General features: G+C 35.5%; 1 pseudogene; it reads right to left on the reverse strand.

Moving 5' to 3' along the window:
• Positions 1-1,704: 1,704 nt before the first annotated feature.
• On the reverse strand, positions 1,705-2,637 carry LOC145156741 (RING-H2 finger protein ATL8 pseudogene; annotated as a pseudogene).
• Positions 2,638-24,936: the final 22,299 nt, after the last annotated feature.

The following is a 24,936-nucleotide window of genomic DNA, read 5'->3' on the forward strand; positions in this document are numbered from 1 at the left end:
ATTTACTCATAAAATAAACATTATAACACTAAGCTATTACATTTATCTTTCCCTACTATTTCCTAGCAGTGGTTGGTGACGGAAATTTTCTTGGTTGTCACAGCGTTGGAGAAACAACATTGTTGAAATTGGTATAGAGTTATCATGAAAGAGAGAATTGTTCTTTTGATGTTAGAAATTGATTATGCAGTCGTACAAATATACAAATATATAAGAGGTGATCCATAATCTACTCCACCAGTTAAGCTATGTAAAAAGGAAACACAATATTACAGGAAAATTACAAGGTATCCCAAATGGAAATTCAATTATACTCGGTGATACCTAATATCCAATAGAAATCGTCATCATTGTCAAGATTCAACACCGTCTCTGCCGTGTTTGTGAACTTAGACTTGAACGTACTTGACCTGATACTCCTCATTCTTCAAGAATTTGTATCACCAATAAACCCTAATGCTCCTTCTCAATAATCAAATGTAGAACACTCGTTTCTTATATGCAATACCTTCTCAGAATCTTCCGTTTTCAGTGTTGATTCTATACAATCGTAAGTAATTTTGAGCTCCCATAGAAATGGTGATCGATTTGGAGGTTTGCGAGAATTTGGGGATTATTTTATCTGTTACAAAAACAATACCAATCTTTTATATTATGATTGAATGGTTAATGTACAATACTGCCCTTTCATATCCGTTCCCCATTAATGAAATGCTTTTAATTTTTTTTTTTTATTTAATTATGAAGGATAATCACTTTTTTTAATTAGCAAAAATGATTGAACCACAAAGGATCCTTACATCTACACAATAGTTACAATCCACATCACACACACACATACACATACACACACACACAAGTGTTCATATCAACATGCATATTACACTAAATCATTCTGCACGGTGAGAGCCAAACGATTGAGGTACACAAACTCACTTAGGATAGATTTTCAAAGTTTGAACTCTGACGCATCCAAAATATCATTTATATTCCACGATTGACCTCAATCATGGATTTTAGGATGGGTTGATCTGGCCCGTTCATATGATCCAGTTTACTATTTGTTTTATATATTCAACAATGCAATAATACAAAATCAACCAATTAATGTTATTAATAGCCATTAAACAATTTGTTTTGGGTTTTGCCACGCCACTCTAATGAAGGACCATACGAATTCGAAGTCATACATCGCACTCTCGTTTTGTTGTCGAAATAAGAGTTCACATTAAGAATATCAATGAACAAGAATTAATAGCGTAAGATGTTGGAGATCAACGGAATATGTTAGGTGTTGGTTTAGAAGGATCGATCATCACAAAAAGTAAATTTAAACTATCCTCTTTGATTTTAATCTCATCATAATGGTATCAATAATTGTATGTTCAGGATTCGTTATTAACATGTGTGTTTCTTTTAGAGTGGCAACAAAAGAAAAGTTAAATTGAAAAAAGTAACCATTCTTGTTGTTACTCTCAAACCACAATCAAATACGTGGAGAATAACATCATTGACATGACATCATTCCCGCTTGAAATCGTTAAAACTTAAAACCAAACTGTTCACAAAATCTTTATACAAAAATATTTTGAAATTTGAAATTTTTTAATCTCAGATTCTATACCCTGAATAACAATTCAAAAGAATTTTGAATTGCTTAACAGAATTCAAATTTGAAAAAACAGAATGACAACTAGAACAAGATGAAAAAGAGAAAGCGTAAAATTAACTATTTCTAATTTCTGATACAACTGTTCAAACTCTTTATAGCTGCAATACAAAGCCTCAAATATCACAACCATCCGCCGTTAAACTGGTTATCACGGAGGCGGAGCTTCGGACAGTTGAGCTAATTAATACACAAAGATTACTCCAAGTTTTTTGAAATTGTCATGGTAAATAATCACTTGAACAAGAGCTTGTATCATGTTGCCTACCTTTATGTTCCTCCTCCGACGAAATTTGTCCGCCGGAAACCGTCGGAAACTCGCCACACTTCCGGCACCTCGTGATCACCAGGATCTGTCTGCAGGACGGACATGAGGAATGCGAACCGAGCCACATATCAATACATTCGACATGAAATCCATGTCCACACTGCGGTAGAACACGGATCTCGTCTCCGTCGGTGTACTCCGCCAAACAGATAGCACAATCTCCGGATGATAACTTCAGAGCGTTTCCGCCATCGTAAACGAACTTCGGGAGCGCATCAACTATTTTCTTCTTAATTCCTTTATTCGGAGTCTGCTGGCTGGTATTCCTGCCGGCGTTGGAGGTGGATCCACGACGGAGCCAAGCGCAGCGAGCTACTGCGAAAAGGCCTAGAACACATATCAGAGCGCAGAGGAGGGCGGCGAGGATGACAACGAAATCGGACTCAACGGCGACTGCCTCCGGCGGTTCCGCCACTGTCGGATCGAAAGATGAAGAAGATTTAGCGATTGAAGAGAGGAATCTGTAGGGACGAGTCATAATTCGTTCACAAGAAAGGAAAGAAAAGGAAGTGGATAGATTTTTTTGGGAAGACGAAGATGGAAGTATTAAGTATATGTAGCTTTGTAACAGACAAAGGATTGTATCCGGTGTTTCTCACCTACAACAACAGTACAACACTTTCTTTTTCTTAAGATATTAATGCCATCAAATGAGCTGTTTTGGAGGTTTGGTTTTGTTGCTATTTAAAACAATAGTAAAATATATAAAAAAATTTGTAAACTATTTAAAATATCCGGTTCTCAAAACTCAAAAGCATTTGATTTCTATAATTTCATTACAAAAATGGACCCTTTTTTTCCAACAATAAATTTATATTTTTTCAGCTGTCTAGATTTTTAATACGTATTTGGTTCACACGAAACAATTTAAAGAAATTAGAATGTAAATTTCCGTATAAATTATGTTTTGTTAGAATTCTTTCCATTCTAGTATTAAATTAAGGAACTATCATTTTCTAACTGCACATATTCTGTTAGATTCTGTTTTTTATATTTTATTTATTATTCATCAAATCATAACATAGAAGTATCATCTTTCTAATACCCTACCTATCCACACATCCACGGTAACATTTGTTTTTGTAACGACTCTAAAATTTCAAACTATGTGTTATAAGACGTATTTGGTCTAAATACATTTAAGGATAAACAATAGCGAAACGCAATGTTTTTTGTAAAGTAATATATACATCTTGGTATTTATTGCATTATAACAGAAAATGTATATGTTTTTAGTAAAAGATTATTAAAACAAGTTGTAGCTCACTTGGAGACGGTTTCGTGGACATAAAGTGTAGCACCCGAGTCGCCAGGTATGTGTTAATGATTCATTCTATTTAAATTCAAGCAAAAAGGTGGTGGGGGACTCGTGAGTACGTTGGGCGTACATTTGGTACGCACGGCGTACTCCTTGCATGCGCATCATCGGGTGATCCCCGGCGTACGTTGGGCGTACTCAAGCCAGGGGCAAACCATAATTTTTAGGGGTTGTACCCTATTTAAATTCCTTAAGTCTCTCAAGCTCATTACCCTTTCAGCCTCCATTTCCCTTTTAGTGTCAATCTCGAACCCTAGCCTTCTTGAGTGCATCTTTGAGCTTACCTTGAGTGTTTTGGTGTTCTTTGGTGGTTTTGAAGAAGAAGGAGGTTTAGGAAGAAGCAAAGGAGAAAAAGGAGCTTGTAGATCCAGAGTTTGTGCACCATTTCTATCCCATTAAAGGTATAAAGTTTGAACCTTGATCATTACAAGCTTAGATCTAGGTTTAGGGTAGAATATGGCATCTTTTGGTCCCATAGCTTGGTTTCTTGGAGTATGAGCAAGTCCATCCCATTTGAGTTGTCCTTTTGGACTCTTGGAAGTGTTTTGAGTCATAAAAATCGTATCTTGGTGGTTAAGAGTCAACCATGCAAGTGTTAGTGACCATCCAAGTAAGTTAATGGACTTAATTCATGGTTTGAGCCCCATCCATGCATGCAAAAGCATAAAGTTTGCAACTTTATGGCTTAAGACGTTATTTTGAGCTTGGATCTAAGTTTTGGACGTAAAGGCTGAATGGATTAAGACTTGGGAATGAAAATGGGCTGACTGGCCAGTACGTTCGACGTACTCTAGAGTACAATGCGCGTACTGGGTCAGTGTCCCGACTCCGGATTGTCATCAGCGTACGCTGGGCATACGAGCCATATACGACGCGCATACACCGTCTATGGGCTTGCAAGATTTTTGGGCTCGTGTGTTAATTGGGCTTTGGACTTGTTTAAGTTGGGCCTCGGGCCCACCTGTTGTAGCAGGTCATTTTTGTGCCCAAGGCCATGTTAGGTGTTCCTGGGCCATATTGGGACTTAGAGGTATTATAGTTGGGCTTGGATGCCTTTTTGGACTTTGTCACACCCCCGAACCAGACGACGGAAACATCCGAGGGCTCGCGTGACTTAAATTGAAATATCATCACAATGAATATACATGAAACATAACATAAACATCACCATGCATTAATACATTACAACTGACCTTGTTCACATCAAGTACATTGTCTAAATATTACATATTAATAGCATAAATTTTTTGAGAGTCACAAAACATAACATCCAAACACACTTGGTAATTTTCTTCAGCTTATCTGTTACCTAAGAATACTAGTTATTTTGAAAACGGTCAACATATATAATGTTGGTGAGTTCATAAGCAGGTTTGTTATGTAAATGTTTTGTATAGTTTTTAAAACCCAGAAAATCCGATATTTTCTGAAACGGCAATTGTTATTACAATAGGTGTGATGATCCATAAGTATATGCGTGAATGATTTCAAAACGTGAAAAAGTGATATGTTTGTCATAATGAATTCTTGTATTGAAAGTGCAAATGAATAATGTTGTTTCCCCGGAAAACCCGATGTTTTCCGATAAAATAGTATGTTCGTTTTGTATTATTGTATCGTCACAACGAATGAATATGATTCCCCATGATTACTTAGATGGTATTGGATCTCTATATGACTCGTTATAACCATGCATAATAATGACTAGTTCGTCTGTCTTGGCATTCTTGCAAAAGCCGGTATTGAAATTAAGATTTTGTCACCCTAGACTGGCCGAGTCTAACTGTAGCAAACAGCTTAGGTGTGGGGGAGTCACCCCCGTATAGATCTATACACAAACTCTCGCTCTCCCTCCAGGAGACTTTGATTATAACTACAGACTACGACCGACACTTATTGGTGTCGCCCGTTATTACTCACTAAATCCAAATGAAATTGAATAACCTTGGTTAACGACCTGATTTTTGTTTACTTGAATAGAAGATAAGTCTAACAGACGAAGAGAAGAGGACTACGGGGGCCCAGTAATCACGTATGTTATTAAAGGCTGTCGAGTATGCGAAGAACTCGTTCGCCCATCACGCATATGATTTATTTGGACCTTACTAGCAATGCAAATGGGCCACTACGGCCCAATAGCATGTAAAAGCCATTGAGGGTCCATTAGGCATGTAATTGGGTCACCTGAGGCCCAATAAACATGTGTATTTATGTTGGGCCCAAAAATCATGATATTGGGCCACAAAGGCCCAATAACACGAAAGAAAGTATTTGAGTCCCACCATTGAATCGTTTATGTTTTATCGGGTTTAAGTTCGTATTGTAGATATTTTTGTTGTCTACTAAATGTTTATTCACAATGTTTAAAAAGAAATAACTTAAGGTTCGAATTATAACGAAGCTTTAGTTATATATATATATATATATATATATATATATATATATATATATATATATATATATATATATATATATATATTAAAATCATGCATTATAAACTTGATATTTTTAACCCAAACATTTATAATTGTTTATTTGGCCCAAAAACATTTAGATTGATCATTGTGGTCCCTTTTTCTATAAAAATGGCACTTTTAGTCCATTTTTATGAAAAATTACATTTTTGGTCCTTAAACCATTTTTCTTGACATTTTCCGCCTAAACTTTATTTGAATTGAAATTTTAGCCCAAAACTATTTCATTTGTCATTTCCAGCCTTTACTTGTAAAAAGTTTACATTTTTGGCCCGAATTCCGTAAGTTTTACAGTTTTGACCCCAAATTCAAAAACTTTGCAATTTTAGTCCAAATTTGGTAATAAACTCATTTTTAACCCCTGAAAAAGTTTATTTACATTTTAGACCCATAGTTTGTTAAGTTTCCAATTCAGCCCCTCAAAACCTCATATTTTCGCAACTTTGGGCCCAAAACCCATTAGGCCCAATTTTAAGCCCATTAAGCTAAAATTTATGTTTTTGACCCTTTGAAAAGTGTTATTTTCATAGAAATCAGCTTTTATACAAATAAACAACTTATAGCCCTCATAAACCGACAATTTACAATTTATACCCAATCTTTGTTATTTTTGCAAAAATGACACTTGTAAGGTTCTTTTGGTTTTGTTTTTCACTTTTTAAACCTAAGGACCCTTAGATCTATGATGTATGTTGTTTATTATGTTTTTGTTTATGATTCTTTCACCCTTCTTGCTATAGATCTCGAAATATCACAAGTATTACACATTATCACAACCAAAAACTAAGGAAATCACACATAACATGCAAACACACATAGATCATCACATAGTACTTGTATTCTCCCCCCAAAAACAAGTAAAAACCGAAAACAAGGGGGTATGAACTCACCTTTGCTTTGTTGTTTCGGTTTTGAAGAAGAAGTGGAAGGATTTTTGGTCTTAGCACACCTTTGATGTATATCTCGAGTTTAGGAAGATTTCTAGGAGTATAAACACCAAAAACTTTGTTTAAAATAAGGATCTAACAAGAGAGTGAAGTTATGAAGCTTGGATGTGTAAAGACTTACCAAAAGTGATGATTATCTTGTAAAAATCCTCTTGAGACACAAGCAAAAACCTTAAGAATTTTTGGAGGGAGAAGGAGGATGATTTAAAGATGTTTGGAGAGAGTTTGGTGTAATGTGTGTGTGTGTGTGTTTGGGGCTCTCGGCCGAGTAGAAGAAGAAGGGAAGAGAGAGGTGGTGAAATGACTAACATGGATACATGAAGGATCTTGCATGGATACATGGTATGCAATAAGGAGGTGGCAACTCCCAAAGTCAACCCTCCCCCATTTACATCTTTCTTTTTCCTCTTCTTTTTGATGTTGGGCCGAGTTGGGCTTGGTAAAAGAAACATGGATTACTTGGCCTACTTCTAGCCTAAGTTCGAAACTATGATATTCATAAAGGAGGTTTTCGGCCCATTGGGCTTCTTTGGATGGTTCACGGCCCATATTGTATAAAAGAATGAGTTTTATGGCCCATTAGGGCTATTTAGATTTGTTATGGCCCAACAAGGTTAATTAGGCTAGTTATGGCCCAATAAGGCTTATTGGAGAAGATTATTCCATTTTAGGCCCAATATGGCCCAAAATGTCCATTCTTATGAAGGTGGGTTGAATTAGAGCCCATTTAAGAGTTCTAAGTCCAAACTAGTCAAATTGGAGACTTATTGGGCCATTAGGCCCAAATAAGAAAATCCTAGTCCACATTGGACTTAAACCGGGATTTTTAGGGTTTCCAATCTTTTGTTGACTATTTAAAGTGTTTGCATAGAGTGATTGATGGAATTTTGTTGTTATTGAATAAACATCATGTTTTCAAGTCATGGTTACAATTGTTGCCATTGATAATGCTTACATAAGGGTAGAACTTCCTAGCCAAATTTGCTAGTTGTGACAGACTTTGTATGGATTTGGGCCTTGGAGGGAGGGAGGCCCAATGAGGCAAGGGTAAAGAAGCCCTTTTTGCCTTAAGTCAAGAATTAGGGTTTGGACCTTCGAGTTAGAATGTGGCCTAATTTCTAATTAGGGTTTTACGCTTGTGCGTTAGGAAGAGGTTTTCGCTAGTCATCCACCGAGTGCGATTTGATATCTTCAGTATGAGGTGAGTCTTCCTTCACAGTATCTGTGGGTCGAAGGCACCAATGTCGGCCTACTAGTCTATGATGTAGTGTGATGATTGTGTTTGTGACAATTTTTAGTTATGTCTGTATTTTCTTGATGACTCTGTGATTCTTGTTATGATATTTATGATAACTTGTCCTCAAGGTATGGAATATCAAGAGTCTTTTCATAAAACCAACATTAACTCATAAGTTATGGAAACCAAGAGTTTTGAAAAAGTTTCAAAACTTGTCCTCAAGTTTTGGAATTCGTAAAGTCTCACAACTGAAACATTTAATTCCAATCCTTAGAGTTTTAAAAGTTAAAATTCAACCCTTATACTTTATAATATTATAAGTTTAATAATATATATGTATGTATAAGACAAGTCAGTCTTACCGTTAGTATGCCTCATTCACGAAGCCGGTCTATAAGGGGGTATAAGGTTACTGCCTATAAAATGACAGTTTAATGGGTGTCCACTCTCACCCACCGCTTCCTTGACTAGTGGAGGGTCGTTAGCCAAACGGGTAGGATAAGACATTAATTCTCATTAAAAGTATAATGATAAATATAAAGTAACTAAACTTTTATTAAATTCCCAATCTTAGTTACTTTAGGAAAATGTGAAAATGGTGCTAATCCATGAAATTATACTTCTCACCTTGTTAAGTCGTTAGTGGAGCGTGTGTGGTTAACCGGCACACTAATCTGGGACTGACAATGTGTGGCAAAGGGTAGCTTGATGTTAATCATAGATCAATGGAGCGTGTGTGGTTAACCGGCACATTGATTAGGTGATTTGTAACATTGAGTGTACCAAGCTAATTTGCATGGTTATTCACACCTTGTTTGTGATCCTCGGCATCCCAGTCACAAACTTGAAGGGCACAATCGAGATTTAAACATGCCATTGAAAAGTTCAATGAATCTCAAAGAATTAAAACTTAATAGTTTATTTCGTTTTTCATGGTGGAAATTGGTAAATCATCATTTACCTACCTTCAAATATTTTACAATTGGATTACGGCATCCCTCTTCGCAATTGTAAAATATTGTGTTGGGTCCTAGCCTTAATATTTCGTTTTGGGTGTTATATTAAGGACTTAAATCAATTAACTTGAATTTCTCCCTTGTAGATGTCTAGTTCAGACAACTATGGTCTTCCCGAATCTTTTGGAAAAAGCTTTCCACATGAAGATGATATTCAACAATATCACACTTCACTTCCTCCACCTCCTCCAATTATTCTCCCTGACCCAAAGGTTCGAAGACTTGAAAAGTTCAAGGTCACTCAAGCCCTATTGGCTAGTAAACACCAAGATGGAAGGTTTGTGTGTGCACATGTATTGGATATGAAGTCACACATTGACAAGCTGGGAATGTTGGGTGTCGTTTTCCCGAGGAAGTTGGCTGTTGACTTGGTTTTTCAGTCACTTCCTGAGTCGTATAGTCAGTTTGTTAAAGACTACTACATGACAGACTGTGACGTGACCCTTATTGATCTTACCTATTTGCTTATTGCTGCTGAGTCAGCAATGTTTTGGCGCAATGATCAAGAAAATTTGATTGGAAAATCTACTTCCTAAGCTGCCATGGACATAGGCAATGACATAGATAGTCCAGAAAAGATCCCTTCTCCTATGGGAAGGGAATTGGCTATGGTCAAATGATTTGACCATAAAAGAAAAGCCAGTTCTGAGATAGTTCCATGTGCAAATGCCAAAGAGTCCATTTGTTTCTACTGCCATTTGAAGGGACATTGGAAGCAAAGCTGCCCTGAATACCTGAAAGATCTAAGAGAAGGTAAAGTCAAAAAGGTTTGACTCTACTTCAGGTAAATCCACTATCTAACTCTATTAAGTTACCATTTGGAGATTCTTAATACATGATGTAATGCAATTACATTTTGATGTTTTGCAGGAGCGAAGAAAACAAAGGAATCTTAAAGGAAGAGCAAGTTGAATCTGGTCGTGGATCGGATTTTTGAGCTGCTGCTTAGGAGTTATGATAGATTGCTTAGGAAATATTTTGTAACATTGTTTTTCATATGTAATTGCATTGTAAGGAAAAGTTTTTTTCCACACCTTTTATAAATAAATAAAATTTTGATTTTTATCTTATTTATATTTTCTTGCAATGACATATGTGAAAATTGATGATTGTATTTTTTAGCAATATGGATTTGATTCTTTCGTTTGTGGTAATGTCATAATATACCAAATAAGGAAAGATTCTCATCACCTAAGTTTCAGTTGGATAGAAACTTAGGATCATGCAACTTGTATTGTATGATGAATGAGAACCTTCATCTTTGGGAAATTAGGACTAATTCCTTGTTCACATATAGAGGTGAGTTAAGTGAAGGACTAGGGGATCGGGTAGACTTGGTTGTGCGCTGATCAGGTCCACCACAAAGAACGATTAGACTATTCGTTATGGTTTACTAAAGTTAGTAGATATGGTTATGCTTACAAGATTAAGTATAATTCTGAGTCATTGAAAAGTCTCAATGTATAGCAGAGCGAATAAGAAGAATCAAAGTCGGCAGAAAGATAAAAGTTTCTCCAATCTGAAAAGATGGGAGAGTACTTGAGTATCGTGTTTTATGATCATCTTAATGATTATGAAAACCATATCACAATTTGATCCTCCAAGGACGCCTTAGTGCATTTGTTTGGCTAAGAAGAGGAATCAGGAATTGTTGAAATGGTTAAATCAATCAAGATGAATCATACTTCGTTCCAAAATCAAATCTTAGAGTCATACTCCAAGATTGTATATTGAGTGACATATCAGAAAATGTAGAGTAAAATGTTTTCTACTCTGGTACATTTGAAATTGGTAAGTTGTAATGTTTTGGATAAAACAAAGATCAACTAAGACCGATTGTCAAAAGTGTTTGTCTTGATAAAAAACCGCACTAACTCTTGAATATTTGTTGTCAAGTAATGTTTCTTGACAAAGAGAATCTTATATGTCAAGAGGTCATTGGGAGTCTTAAAGATCTTGAAAAGTTTCGAGAACTAATCAAGAGTAAACCCATTGTTAATCACTAACACACGACTTGAGGTTTGTAACCTATCGTGTTGACATATTCTTGTTTCTGTGCCCATTCCAACTAAAGTTGACTATGCATGTGAGTTCTATGAGTTCTCAATTGTTTGCATAACAACTTTGAAGCAATGGTAGGCCCTTGAGCTGCCAGGTGGCAAGAAATTAAGATTGAACAAGTTCAGTCCATGTGAGTTTGGATTTGTCACTAACCCTGTCTTGTGATTATGGTTATGACAAATTCACATGGATAGGAACACATACACCATAGAATCTAAGTGACAAAGGTTTCTCTCAAGTTCATGAAAATGATTGTGAGGAAACGCTTTCACTAAGTAGATTTTAAAGAGTTAGCAATTGTGATATTTGCATTCTCAAATTCGATTATGACTACGACATCCCTCTTCATAGTTCGAATTGTGAGAAATGGCAAAAGGTGTAAACATTTGAGAATTATTGTTGTAAGTTCTAAAATTGTTTAGACACACATATGAGCTTTCTAATAAAAGGTGTGTGAGCTTAGATAAAGGCTTATCGAAGCATCTCGTGTCAGAAATCTGAACTTTGGTAAGAAAGTCAATAAAATATTGATTTCTAGAACTCCAGCTGATTTCTGGATTTATGTCACAGCTAGTGGGAGCATAAATGTTATGCAAGTAACAAAATAATTGTTATGCTAGTGGGAGCATAATTATTATGGTAAGTGTTGCAAGTTAGCAATGTTAATTATAGAAAACAAAGTTTTCAATTCGCAAAGTTGCAGGGTTGAAAAGTTGTTTTGCTATAATTAAGGGATAGGAACTTATACTTCATTTTAATTCTAAAATTTTAGATTGAGATTTTAATCAGATTTAGTCAAGGATTTATATGAATACCAACATTGGAAATCCTATATATGGAAATATTATAGCAAGAGATTGGTCAAGTATCATGTCTTTATGTAAGACATTATGAATCGCATCCCATATGCTTCGGGTATAGGATCGATTGCATATGCTATAATATTCATGTGTTCTAATTTTCCAAATGCCTAGGGAATTAAGAGGGGAAAAGGATTAGAACTGGATATGACTAAAGTTATTAAACAACTGCTAAGAACAATCCAAGGTTCGCCAAAGATTGGTTGCTTATGGATAGTTGGAAGTATAGTATTGGATGGACCATATTAACATTATTATGAATAGACAGGATTCTATTAACAATGAGTTGTCATATGGAAAATATGGAAATGTTTCCATAATGGGAGATGGATATCAAGAATATATGAGAAAGTTAGAAACTTTTATGCAAGAAGGATGTTCAAAGGAATGTGCTTTGAATATGAGACTTCGGATCTATGGAATTGTCTTGTAACAATCTCCAATGGAAAGTTTTGTAATTGACAGTCTCTGTGACTTGTGTACATAGTCATTACAAAAGGATCACTGTATATAAGTTTAGAATCTAACAAATTACAGTAAGTGGCAAAAATTTGGTATTCTTACACTTACGATAAGAATTTGGAATTGGGAAATGAGTACTGTTGGGAATGTTTACAATTGATCTATTTCACAAAGTAAGGATCGTAGGTAAACATAGTGTGCATGCTTGGAGCATGGTATAGCTATTGTTTTAATTCAAGTATTAGTTGATAAATCGAAACAATATACAATGAATAATGTGTAATCAATATGGTGATTAAATAAAAGGTGTTTTATTTACACTCAAAAGTTTTGGGGCCATATAGGATTAGTATTATTTTTGTGTTTCACTTTGCATGTTTTGACTTCCCGAATAATAATATTATTCAAACCATCCACAGTCGATCATACTTTGGAAGTAGGTAATGACGCTAGACTGTCATGAGTTGGCTTGTAGATTGTCTAAGGCGTTAGTCATAGCAAAAGTTTGTTACACCATTCATGAGTGCTCCTGAAATAAGATTTGAGTATTGGATTAACCCACGCTCACCTGAATCACTTCATGGAATTTATCACGAGTGATTATGAGACGATAATATCATATAATCTTCAAACTAAGATATATGAGTTGTTGACTACGAGTTGGTTGTGCATTGATGATACGAAAACGCATCAGTAACTTGATGTTATAAAACGTATCGTTGTGCATGACTTAATGAGTAGTTAGTACAAGCATATAATGTCGAAGTTTATATGTTCCTTTTATCCTAAGAGGATTAAAAGCGATATCTTGGGCCCCTTGATGATTCTGTTTTGACTATGCCGGGCCCGGTCAGAACTTAATTGATGTGTTCAGTTATGTTCTATGTCAGACGAATCGGAAATCGGGAAACAAATTGCAAGACAATAAGTATGGCAATGTTCCATGTATTTGTACGCATAGATATCTTGAGAACATGGGAATATATGATCACTCATCTAAAGGACGAGTCACTGACTGGGTCAAAGTTCGACAGCGGCTTTTGAAAGCTTACGATTGCTAATCGGATCCTGAAGTTGCATTGGCAGTTATAGTTATTAGACTTATCCAAGTGGGAGACTGTTGGATTTGGTGTCTAAGCCCATAACTATAACTGGGATGTACTTGACCCGATTGTAGCATGGTCCTTTTGGGTTGCCTTCACCAGTGCAATTTGATAGGATGGACTTTTGAGAATAAGGTTATTTATGATTTATTAATATATTACAAGTATAATATATTAATATGAAATCATATTATTTAATTAGTATTGATCATGAATTAATTTGGAATTAATTTTGTGATCAAAAGAGACTAACTAAATATGTGGGGATTGATTATGTAAATAAATGATTCGTATAGTGTGGGCTAATGATCCATGGTTATTTAGGATGAGCTAAACCAATGAGATATTCCATGGAGGTTTAACCCATGGAGCCTAAGTAATATGAAAGGTCATTAGGGTTTGCAAGGTGTAACCCTAGCATTTGCAACACTATAAAAGGAACCCCTCATGGCCAAAACCGGTTACACTATTACACACCATCATTCTAAGAAGTCTGATACTGATTTTGTGCTAAGTAACTTATTCTCTCAAGCCTCATCTTGCATATTGGTGTTTGTGAACTATTAGAGGCATCACACTTGAGGTACTCAAGCTTTAAAAGGTCAAAAACTACAAGTCCTTCTAAGAGGTAAGTTATCTAACTAGTTGTATTGTTCAATTGTTCAATTGTATGCTAGTTAGGGAGAATGCTTTGGAAAAATTAAAAATGCATGTATAACTAGAGAAAACATAGATCCAAATCATTTAGGGTTGCATGTGCACCATAGGAGTGTTATAGTGCTTAAAACCCAACAATATTTATATGAGATTCCTATGAGAATATTTATATGACAATCCTACAAGAATATTGATAAAAGATTCCTATGGGAATATTGTTATGAGATTCCTACGAGATTATTGGTATGATATTCCTATGGGAATATTGATATGTGATTCCTTCTGGAATATTGATAAATGTTCCCATAAGTGGAACATTATAAAAGGTTTCCTTTGGGAAACATTGATAAAGGTTCTCATGAATGGAACATTGTAAAAGGTTTCCTTTGGAAAACATTGATAAAGATTCAGGTGAGTGGAACATTGTTACAATAAAAATATTATGGTATCCCACGAAGGGATAAGGAATTAGTGATATTTCGAGGAAGGATAAAGGATGACCCTACACTGGACTATATATCTTTTGCGAGGTGGAAATCATGGGACACCTTAATGAGTTGATGTCTCTTATCATTTGGTAAGGGTTTACAGGGTGTCATTTTTGTGATGAAACCTAAGTATTAATCGAGATGTATCTGAAGGATCATGTATATATCATACTTACAATAGGGGAAAGCCCGTAAGGTTTATTAGATTGTGATCATACTTATATATTTATGAATATATAAGTTATATGAAAAGAATTGGATAGAAAGTGTAAACATTTTATTAAATGTTTAATGAAGAATTAACTGGAATATATTTGAAGGGTTTATGAAAATCATATATATTTATGATTATGTAATTTGTGTATATTTGTTATCTATATAACTCACCCGACAATGTTTTCTGATATTTGTTGTTAGATGTTATGTGTTCCAGGTTCAAGTACAAAGTATTAGAGAATTATGTTCGTATTGATAACAACGAAAAAAGGGTCGAACTTTACAATTTGTTAAAAGATAGGTTTGACCAAGGAGTTTGATTAAATGTCTAGGTAAGACTTAAATGATAAGTATGGTCACGAGAAGGGGCCATAAGTGTAACATATTAGGTATCTAGATTATATGGTGTCAAATTGTAAAAAAAATAAAAATAAATAAGCATGAAGGACCAAATAAAAAAATATGAAAGTATTAACCATAAGTTAGAGAATTCATTCCCCATTTGAATGAAAACATTGATTGAGAGAGACAAGAGTGCATATGTCGATTTTCATGGGAATTGAATATCTACAGTGAATCACTTGAAGAACAAGCTAGGATTTTGATGTTATAAGTGAAGAATCAAGCTCTTGAGGTATAAATTCTCTCTATTATCTTCTTATGGATCGATCTAGGGTTTTTGTAATTCACCAAATCCATAAATATAAACTCAAATGATGTTTGTAATCAATTATCTAGCTCAATATAACATTCTATCTATGATTTAAAGCTCATTTCATTATTCCTTTGCTGAATTAAAGCTTGGAGGAGATTAAATCATGAACCCTAGATTCATAATGAATGTGTAGGAATGGATTCAGATTGTGTCTATGATTTATTTATAAGTGTTGGATTCTTAATGTAGAGTTTAAATCTGAATGTGGAACTCTTATATGGAGAATGTGACATCCCCATTTTCACGGCCAGAAAAGACCGATTTTGTTTATGCTTTATAAAAATCAGAGTACCTCTTTTAATAAAAATGTTGCGGAATTTGTTCCCAGAAAAACATGATAAATACGTTATCAAAGCATTTCCGAAGAAATGTATTTCTATTCATTTTCAAACATTGGGATGTCATCGTCAATACAGAAACATAAGCATAAACAGAACTTACATTCATTATCACTAGTGATCAATATCTCTTTTAAATCCCTCAGTGTAAAGTGACTTCATATCGACACATGTGATACAAATAAGCTTGAGTGGGTCAGGTTGGGAAACCTGGTGAGTACATAGGGTTTTCAACCCACAATAATATAATTATTATGTTTAAACCATTAAACAATCAACCCAATTACCCTTCCCCATTATCTTCTTTATTTTACCCTAAGAATCAACTATTCCTCGTTCATTTATTCCTAAGGATTATCCTAAGGAATCGGCACGAAATCCATCGTTGCCAGAGTCTACTCATTTGGCACTACGTCGCATAGTCGCTAGGTTTTAGGCACTAAGTCTCATAGTCGCCAGGGTTTATACAAAAGGCACTACGTTGCATAGTTGCCAGGGTTTAGGCACTACGTCTCATAGTCGCCAGGGTTTGTTTATCGACAGTATCGTTTGTCACACCCCCGAACCAGACGGCGGAAACGTCCGAGGGCTCGCGTGACTTAAATTGAAATATCATCACAATGAATATATATGAAACATAACACATGCATCACCAACCATTACATAGTACAACTGGCATTGTTTACATCAAGTACAAGGTTTACATTACATGATTCCAAAATATAAAGAGTTTGGTGATTAGCAATTACGAAAGAAGTTTCAACACACCGGATGCTTCCTTGTCTAACGATTACCTGAAAATACAAGTTATTTTGAAAACGGTCAACATATATAATGTTGGGGAGTTCATAAGTGTGTTTGATGTAAAGCAGTTTATGTCATTTGTAAAACCCAGAAAATCCGATATTTTCTGTATTAAAACTTTTCTTGAAAATGTGGTGATGATCCTGTAAGTATATGCGTGAATGATTTCAAAATGTGAATAAATGAGAAGTTTTGCATTATAGTTTTTGAAAGTACAAATGAGTAAGATTGGTTTCCCCGGAAAACCCGATGTCTTCCGATAAAAAGTTATGATTGTTTTTGATTTATTGAATCGTTAAATCGAATGAATATGATTTCCCTTGATTAATGATGTCGGATTTCTACGTGAGTCGTTATAACCATGCATGATAATTACTAGTTCGTCTGTCTTGGTATTCTAATGAACACCGAAATTTGATCTTAAGACTTTTTCACCCTAGACTGGCCGAGTCTAACTGTAGCGAACAGCTTAGGTGTGGGGGAGTCACCCCCGTATAGATCTATACACAAACTCTCGCTCTCCCTCCAGGAGACTTTGATTACAACTACAGACTACGACCGACACTTATTGGTGTCACCCGTTATTACTCACTCAATCCACATGAATTTGATTAACCTTGATTAATGATCTAATTTTATTTTACTTGAAGATAAGGTAAGCCTAACAGACGAGGAGAAGAGGACTACTAGGCCCTACTAATTTCGTATGTTATTTAAGGTTGTCGAGTATACGAAAAACGCGTTGGCCCATTTCGCATATGATTTATTTGGACAATACTAGTAATGCTAATGGGCCACTGAGGCCCAATAACATGTAAAAACCATTGAGGGTCCCTTAAGCATGTAATTGGGTCACAGGAGACCCAATAACATGTATTATTTATGTTGGGCCCAAAAGCCATGTTAATGAGTCACGAAGGCCCATTAAGCATGATTAGAATCTCTCAAGCCCAACCATTTGAACGTTTACTTGTTTTGCATAGAATTAATGTTGTGAGTTGTTTAATAGATATGTCGTATAAATCACGAATTTGTTTTATAACGATTTATAGATTTATAAAATAGTTACTTTTCTATTTACAACCCATAAGCTATAAAGTTTTGTATATTTTGACCCAATTATTATTATTATCAACATAATTGACCAAAAAAATTAGTTTGACCTATTCAGCCCCTTATTTTGTAAATTGCCCTTTTTATAAAAAAAATGACATTTTAGGTCCTTGAACCATTTTTCTTGACATCTTTGACCCAAACACTTATTTAAATAATGTTTTAAGCCCAAAAGTAAATTTTAGAAAGTTTCAACCCTTTAGTTAAAATATTTGCATTTTAGTCCACCTTTTTCGCAATTTTTACACTTTTTACCCAAAATCCAAAATCTTTGCATTTTCAATCCTTTTTAACAAATATGATCATTTTAAACCCCAGAAATAGATTTATTTACCTTTCTACCCACTGTTTTGAGAAAGTTACCATTTCAGCCCCATAATCCATATTTTTCGCAACTTTGGGCCTACGGGCCGAAAAGCCCAAAATTTAGCCCAATAAGCCACAGATTTCATTTTTAGTCCTTTGAAAAACATAATGTTCATAGAATTTCCATTTTAACTGTTTTGCCATTTTGAACCTTGTAAAAAACGTAAATGACAACTTTTTCCGAAACTTTTGTTTATTTGACAAAAATAGTCCAATAATGAGTTTTATGTTGTAGTGTGTTATTTTAAAGCTTGTATATTAGTTTATCTTGACATGTTAAGTGAAATATGAACTAGGTCACATATTTTTCCTTCTTGAACTATAGATCTTGAAATATCTTTCATTTTAGCACATATATATCACAAAAACACAAGAAATCACACATATCATACAAATACACATAGATCTTCACATTTTACTTGCATTCTCCCCCATAAAACATATGAAAACCGAAAATAGAGGGGTATGAACTCACCTTAGGTTTTTTGCTTCGGTTTTGAAGAAAGAAAATAGAAGAGTTTGGTCCTAGCAACTTCCTTGAGTAGATCTCGAACTCAAGAAGATTTCTAAGAGTATACACACCAAAAACTTTGTGTAAAGGAATGATCTAACAAGAGAGTGAAGTTATGAAGCTTGGATGTGTAAAGACTTACCAAAGATAATGATTTCTTATGGAAGAACCTCCTTGAAATGCCCTAGATCTCGAATTTTTGATGGAGGAATGAAAGGTGTTCTTGAGAGAATAGTGAGTGTTTTAAAAATGAATTTGGTGTAGGTGTTGGGTGCTCTCGGCCGAAACAAGAAGAGAAGAGAGGGAGAAGAGAGAGATAGATGAAAGGATGGTTGCATGGAGACAAGTGAACTTGCATGGAAGTCCAACATGTAATAAAGAGGTGGCGAGCCTGCTAGTGTCCACTGGACTATCTAGAATAGTCCATGGTTGTCATCCATACTCTGCTGAATGACGGGGCCAACACATGGGTAAAAGGCTTCTCTCATGGTTTACCTCTCACCCTTATCTCATGGTCTATATCACTTCTCATCATTTTATTTTTGTCACACAGCAACTATTTCATCTACCCATGTTTTACCCAACACATTTTGTAGATATAAAATACATATACAGTTTAAATCATTTAAAACATGTATAAAAATCTTTCACCCAGCACAGACGGCAAGTATACAGACAATATGCACACATACCACATAATTTATATTAAAATACTTCATATCTATGTGTAAGATGAAAGGGACTATGCACTCACTTGATTAGGTGGTGACTCGGTACTTGAACAGCACTTCGTTATCTCAAAACAATTTTTCCTTGACCAAAACCTAGTATCAATACCACTAGAGTTTAGTTTTAACGTTAACCGCGACTAATTAATAGTCTAGCTATTATTATTAGTATATAAGCGTTAAATAACACTCAATATAACTCATAATAATAGCCCAAATAATTATTTTAAGGACCTAATAACATTACTATAATTATTTAAAAGCTATATTAAAAAATGCGTAGGCGTAGCTCACTTACAACGGGTTTTCTTAAAAACCGGGCTTTGCTCGGAGCAGCGTTTCCGAACCGAAAGACCCTTTTTCTCGGGACTCCGGGAGCCTCGGGGCTTCCTTTGGGTGCTAGGGGTTTTTCCTAGGGTTTAGGGGTGGTTTGGGGTCTTAGAGAGAGAAAGAAATTAGAGAGAGAATGAAGAAATGAGTGAGAAATCCGGAAAGGCTCGCATGGTATTTATAGGGCCGGAGCTGCTGGGAACGCGCTGCGCTCCTCGGACCTGCATTGGGCGCTCCTCGGACGCATGGCATTCAGTCAAGCTACGCGGGGCGTAGCTTTGGATAAGGTGGACAGATGGCGAAGCCTCGGTGGTGCGACGTGGGGCTTCCGAGACCAAGCGAATCCGAACGCGGGGCGTTCCTTCTACGCGCTGCGTAGCGAGGCCAGGTGTCTCCATCCGAAGCGAGGCCTGTGAACATCAAGGGACGGTTGGGATCGCGCCACGTCATCGATCTAGCAATAGCTTCACAATTTTTCCTTTCCGACTTCTAAAAATCATAACTTTCGCATACGAGCCCCGTTTTCGACGCTCTTTATATCCACGCGTAGGCGGGAACGTACTCTACAACTTTCGTTTAGACTCCGTCGGCTAATTTTGGCGTTATTTTAAATCTTATATTTTTAACAGGCCGGGACAGGATTGGTCCGTTAAAAATTCATAACTTCTTCATCCGACGTCCGTTTTCGTCTGTCTTTTTATCATTACGCTACTATTAACGAGATCTTCGATTCTCGTTTAGGTTGTGTCTGCTAAAAACCGCTTGATCTAATATTCGAACTTCGGGTTGTACACTGCTAAGCCGAAACTTCGAAAAATCATAACTTCCTCATACGAAGTCAGATTTGGGCGTTCTTTTTATGGACGCTCTCGGTTTAACGTTTTCTACGACTTTCGTTTAGATCGCTAAGGCTAAAATTTGCTCTATCATAAATTCACTATTTACGCTTCCCGGTGCCGTGTCGGTTCCGTCGCGAAACTTCGACGGGTCATAAATTCTTCGTTATAACTCGGATTTCGGTGTTCTTTGTATGTACGGAACCCTTGAGACATACTCTACAACTTGGTTAAGATTATTTATTCTAAATAATCTATTGTAGAAAAGTCGTTTTCGACCCCTATTATCTCCAGATTGACTAGCCCGGATCTACGGGCGTTACAGAGAATTGATAAAAACTAGGGTTCTAAGGGTAATTTTGGAATTTTCCAAGCTTCCTAGCTCAGCTAAGAGTTATAGATCCTTAATTGGAAGTGAAGAACTCATTGGAATATCAATTTGTGTATAAATCATTGATGTAATGAAGTTATATAAGAAAAAGTGATGATCCAATGTGATTCATGAGGATTTGAGTTAGTTGGTGTCATAAAAAAAACTTAGGAATGGAAATAATGATTCCTATGAAAAAAATTGTTAAATGAACCAGTTAAATAAATCATGGAGGTAAGAAAAATATTAAATATGTATTAAAAAATTGGTTAAGCAAGAAATAAGTTCATAGAATCATTGATTGTGATTGGGAAGCTTTGAGGGATTTGTGGCCTAATTTGACTACTTGATGCCTTCTTCGAACTTTTATTCCAATTTATGAAGCATTAAATTCTTAACCAAAATCATTAAATTAAATGGGTGCATTTGAGTTCGAAGCAAGTTTCCTAGACATATTACATCCATGAGAGCCATTTGGGGAAGTTATCGTGTGATTAGGTGCATTGGGATTAAAGTAGGATGTCTAAAAGTGATATTTTGGTCGTTTTTGGCTTACTGGCATACCTCAGGCCGCGTTGAATCTGCATGGGGAATGCTAATACATGTTTGCTCATATCACCCAATGACTTATTTTGGCCATAATTTTCTCATTCGGACTCAAAATCACACACGGTTTTTGCCTACGTTCATGTTTTAACATGTAAAACACTTTAAAACAATAAAATTTAGGTTTTAGAATTAAGAACTTAATAAGTGACTTAGTTGGACACTTAATAGAATTTTAACACATCTTATGATGCTTAGGTGACATTTGAATTCTAAAGAAATGTATTTTATTTATATTAGAAACGTTAGGATGTCATCATTACTACAATACATAAACATAAACGGAAATAATACAGGCCTTACACTAGTTTATCTAAACTACTTGCCTAGAAGTGCCCTTAAATCGCTCATCATAACATCACACTTGTGCTTTCATGCCACTACCTGTAATATAAGAAACTTAGTGGGTCAGGCTTAGGGCCCGGTGAGCACATAAGGTTTTCATCCCACAATCATTAAATTATTTTCTTCAAACATTTGACCCAATTACACATTCTCGTTATCCTCACTTTCTGTCCCTAAAGCATCTAATTCAGGGTACCTATCCTAAGGAATTATATTTGGGATACACAATACTGCTTAGGGGATACCTTAGCAATATATGTCAATAAGGCAACCATGGGGGGGGGGGTGGAGTACACCTCGTGAACACTTAGTTCAAAAACACCTAAAGGTTGCGAGTCTGCTAGCGTTCCACTGGACTGTCTAGAAAAGTCTATGGTCGTCATCTATACTTCGCTAGATGACTGGATCATCTTTAAAGTCAAGGCCTCTCATCATATATATCATCTTTCATCTCTCATCCTTTATATCATTGTACATCTACCCATCTTTACCCAATATATTTATAGGTATAAAATACATATACAGTTTAAATCAAGTAAAACAAGTATAAATCGTTCATCCAACATAGATATCAGGAAAAAAGATAATAGGCACATATAGCATGTAATTATTATAAATACTTTATATCTATGTGTAAGATGAAAGTAAGTATGCACTCACTTGATAAAGTGATGACTCAAAACTCGGACAACGCTTCACTTTAGCACTTGGCTTTTCCTTTGACGTGACCTAGGTTCAATTAACACCAAGTCTTAGGCTAATATTCCCTATGAATAAAGATATCCTAGATCCATCATTAATTCCAAAGTCTAATGATCTATAGCTGATAAGGGATAACCAGGTAGGATCATATCGGAGTTAGGGTTCGTTTAGTATATAAAGTATACTGTTTGGAAATCCCACTTTAAACACCTCACTAATCCAGCGTAGACATCATCCCTGTAAGTAGATCGATCAGTAATAGGACATTGGAACTACTGACGAATCTTATTTATAAATTCATATCAACGACTATGAATTTTTAACATAAATTACACTAGAATAAGATAGAGTGTAATTTAACAGACATTGATTCTCTATACCAAAGTCTAGAAATTACATTGGCCAAACTCCAGGATGATAACTACTAGATATCGAGCTCCTAGGGACTTCTAAACTTGCCAAAATATCCTAATTACTAAGGAAAAATTCGGACCAAATCGAGAGTAATCAAGAGAGAGAGAATCGAATGTTGTGGGAAAGGACTGAGCTTATGACGTTTATTTAAAGGTTGGGATTTAGGCATGCACGTCGTGTAAGGGCCTTGTGTGCTGTGCAGATAGTCGATGTGCTTTCCCGGGTATGGTGCCACGTGTCAGAATCCGGCTAGTTCTATGCAGCGACTTCTAAAAGGTCGTGCGCAGGGTGCAGACGCGTGCAACATTTTTCAAACTTCAAAATTGCGTAACTTCTTCATACGAGCTCTGTTTTTGACGTTCTTTATATCCACGCATAGCTAATGACATGATATACAACTTTCATTTAGACTCTATCGGCTATTTTTGACTTTAGTTATTTTACACGGGCTTTAGCAGTTTACACAGTCTTAGACTGCTAAAGCCCGTATAAAATGCATAATTTTGTCATTCAACGTCCGTTTTCAACTGTCTTCTTATTGTTGGACTCCTATTGACGAGATATTCGACTCTTGTTTAGCTTGTTTCGGCTAACAATCTACCGATCTAAAATTCGATATTTGGGCTTTCTACTGCTACACTGAATGTTAGAAAAATCATAACTTCCTCTATTGAAGTCAGATTTGGAGGTTCTCTACATGTGCGCTCCCGGTTTAACAACTACTATGACTTTTGTTTAAACCCCTAAGGCTAAAAAGTAACCTAACAAAAGTTTACTATTTACGATGAGCGTTGCCGAATAGGGTCGAATTGCGAAACTTCGACATACCATAACTTCTTCGTTATAAGTCCGATTTAAGCGTTCCTTATATCCCCAAAATCCTTGTCACAACTACTTAAACTTTTTTCAAGGGTATTCGGCCTAATTATTATTCTATTTTGGATGCGTATTTTGTTCTTATTTTATTAAATTACCGAAAACATGTATACTACAAATAATCACACATAAACCATATAATACTCAAATAATTTCCCTTTATTATATCAAATAAGTTACAATTATTGACCCTAACTATTACATCATATTATTAATGTCTAGCGAGAAACGCGGATGTTACAGTATTAGAAACATATAATTGTACTAAGGTGAGTTCATACCTTGAGTACATGTCCCCCACTTCTTATTTTAAATGTTTTGAAAGTATTATTTATAATTATATGATATGTTTTCTATGTAGCCTTATGACATATGTGTGCATGGCATGAAAACTATGTTTTATGACATATTTTAGTATGTGAAATATTATATGATTTGTAAATGTGATTTTGGAGCATCCTTGCTTGTGTATTACATGTAGGATGAGAATAGAGAGTATTTGTAACAAAGGAGTGATTCATGGAGGACACTTATTGAAGGGATTGATTCCCTTAGGTAGGAGGAAGTGATTTCCGTGACTCACAAGCTACAAGCTTGGGGATGGAATTTGCAAATCCATTCCATGAGAGTTATGGTAATGGTAACATGACTCTCTAAAGTATATCCTAAGGAGTGATTTCTACTCAAATGAGTGATTCATTTTATATGAATTTGTGGTTATAAATTGATTCATTTATTGTCCCTTAGAACGTGAGGGGATTATTTAAGAATAAAGGATGGGGATTGGTTAATTGCATGTGCATTTCATGTTGATTATGAACCTATCTACTTTTAAACTTATATATATTTTTATAATGAAATGATTGGGAAAATGAGAAACGGTTTTGGAACTGATTTGTGATACAAAGAAATGGTTAAGAAAAAAGGTTTTTATTTTGAAAAAAGGTTTTTCAAATGTTTTGGGAATATTGACTTAGGAATTGGGTATCGCCCTAGTTCCATTCCATAGTCGGATTTCGATATTACTCACTAGGCTCCCTAAGCCT

The sequence above is a fragment of the Lactuca virosa genome, chromosome 2, assembly GCF_052849685.1.
Source record: "Lactuca virosa cultivar CGN04683 chromosome 2, Lactuca_virosa_CGN04683_v6, whole genome shotgun sequence".
Classification (NCBI taxonomy): Eukaryota; Viridiplantae; Streptophyta; class Magnoliopsida; order Asterales; family Asteraceae; genus Lactuca; species Lactuca virosa.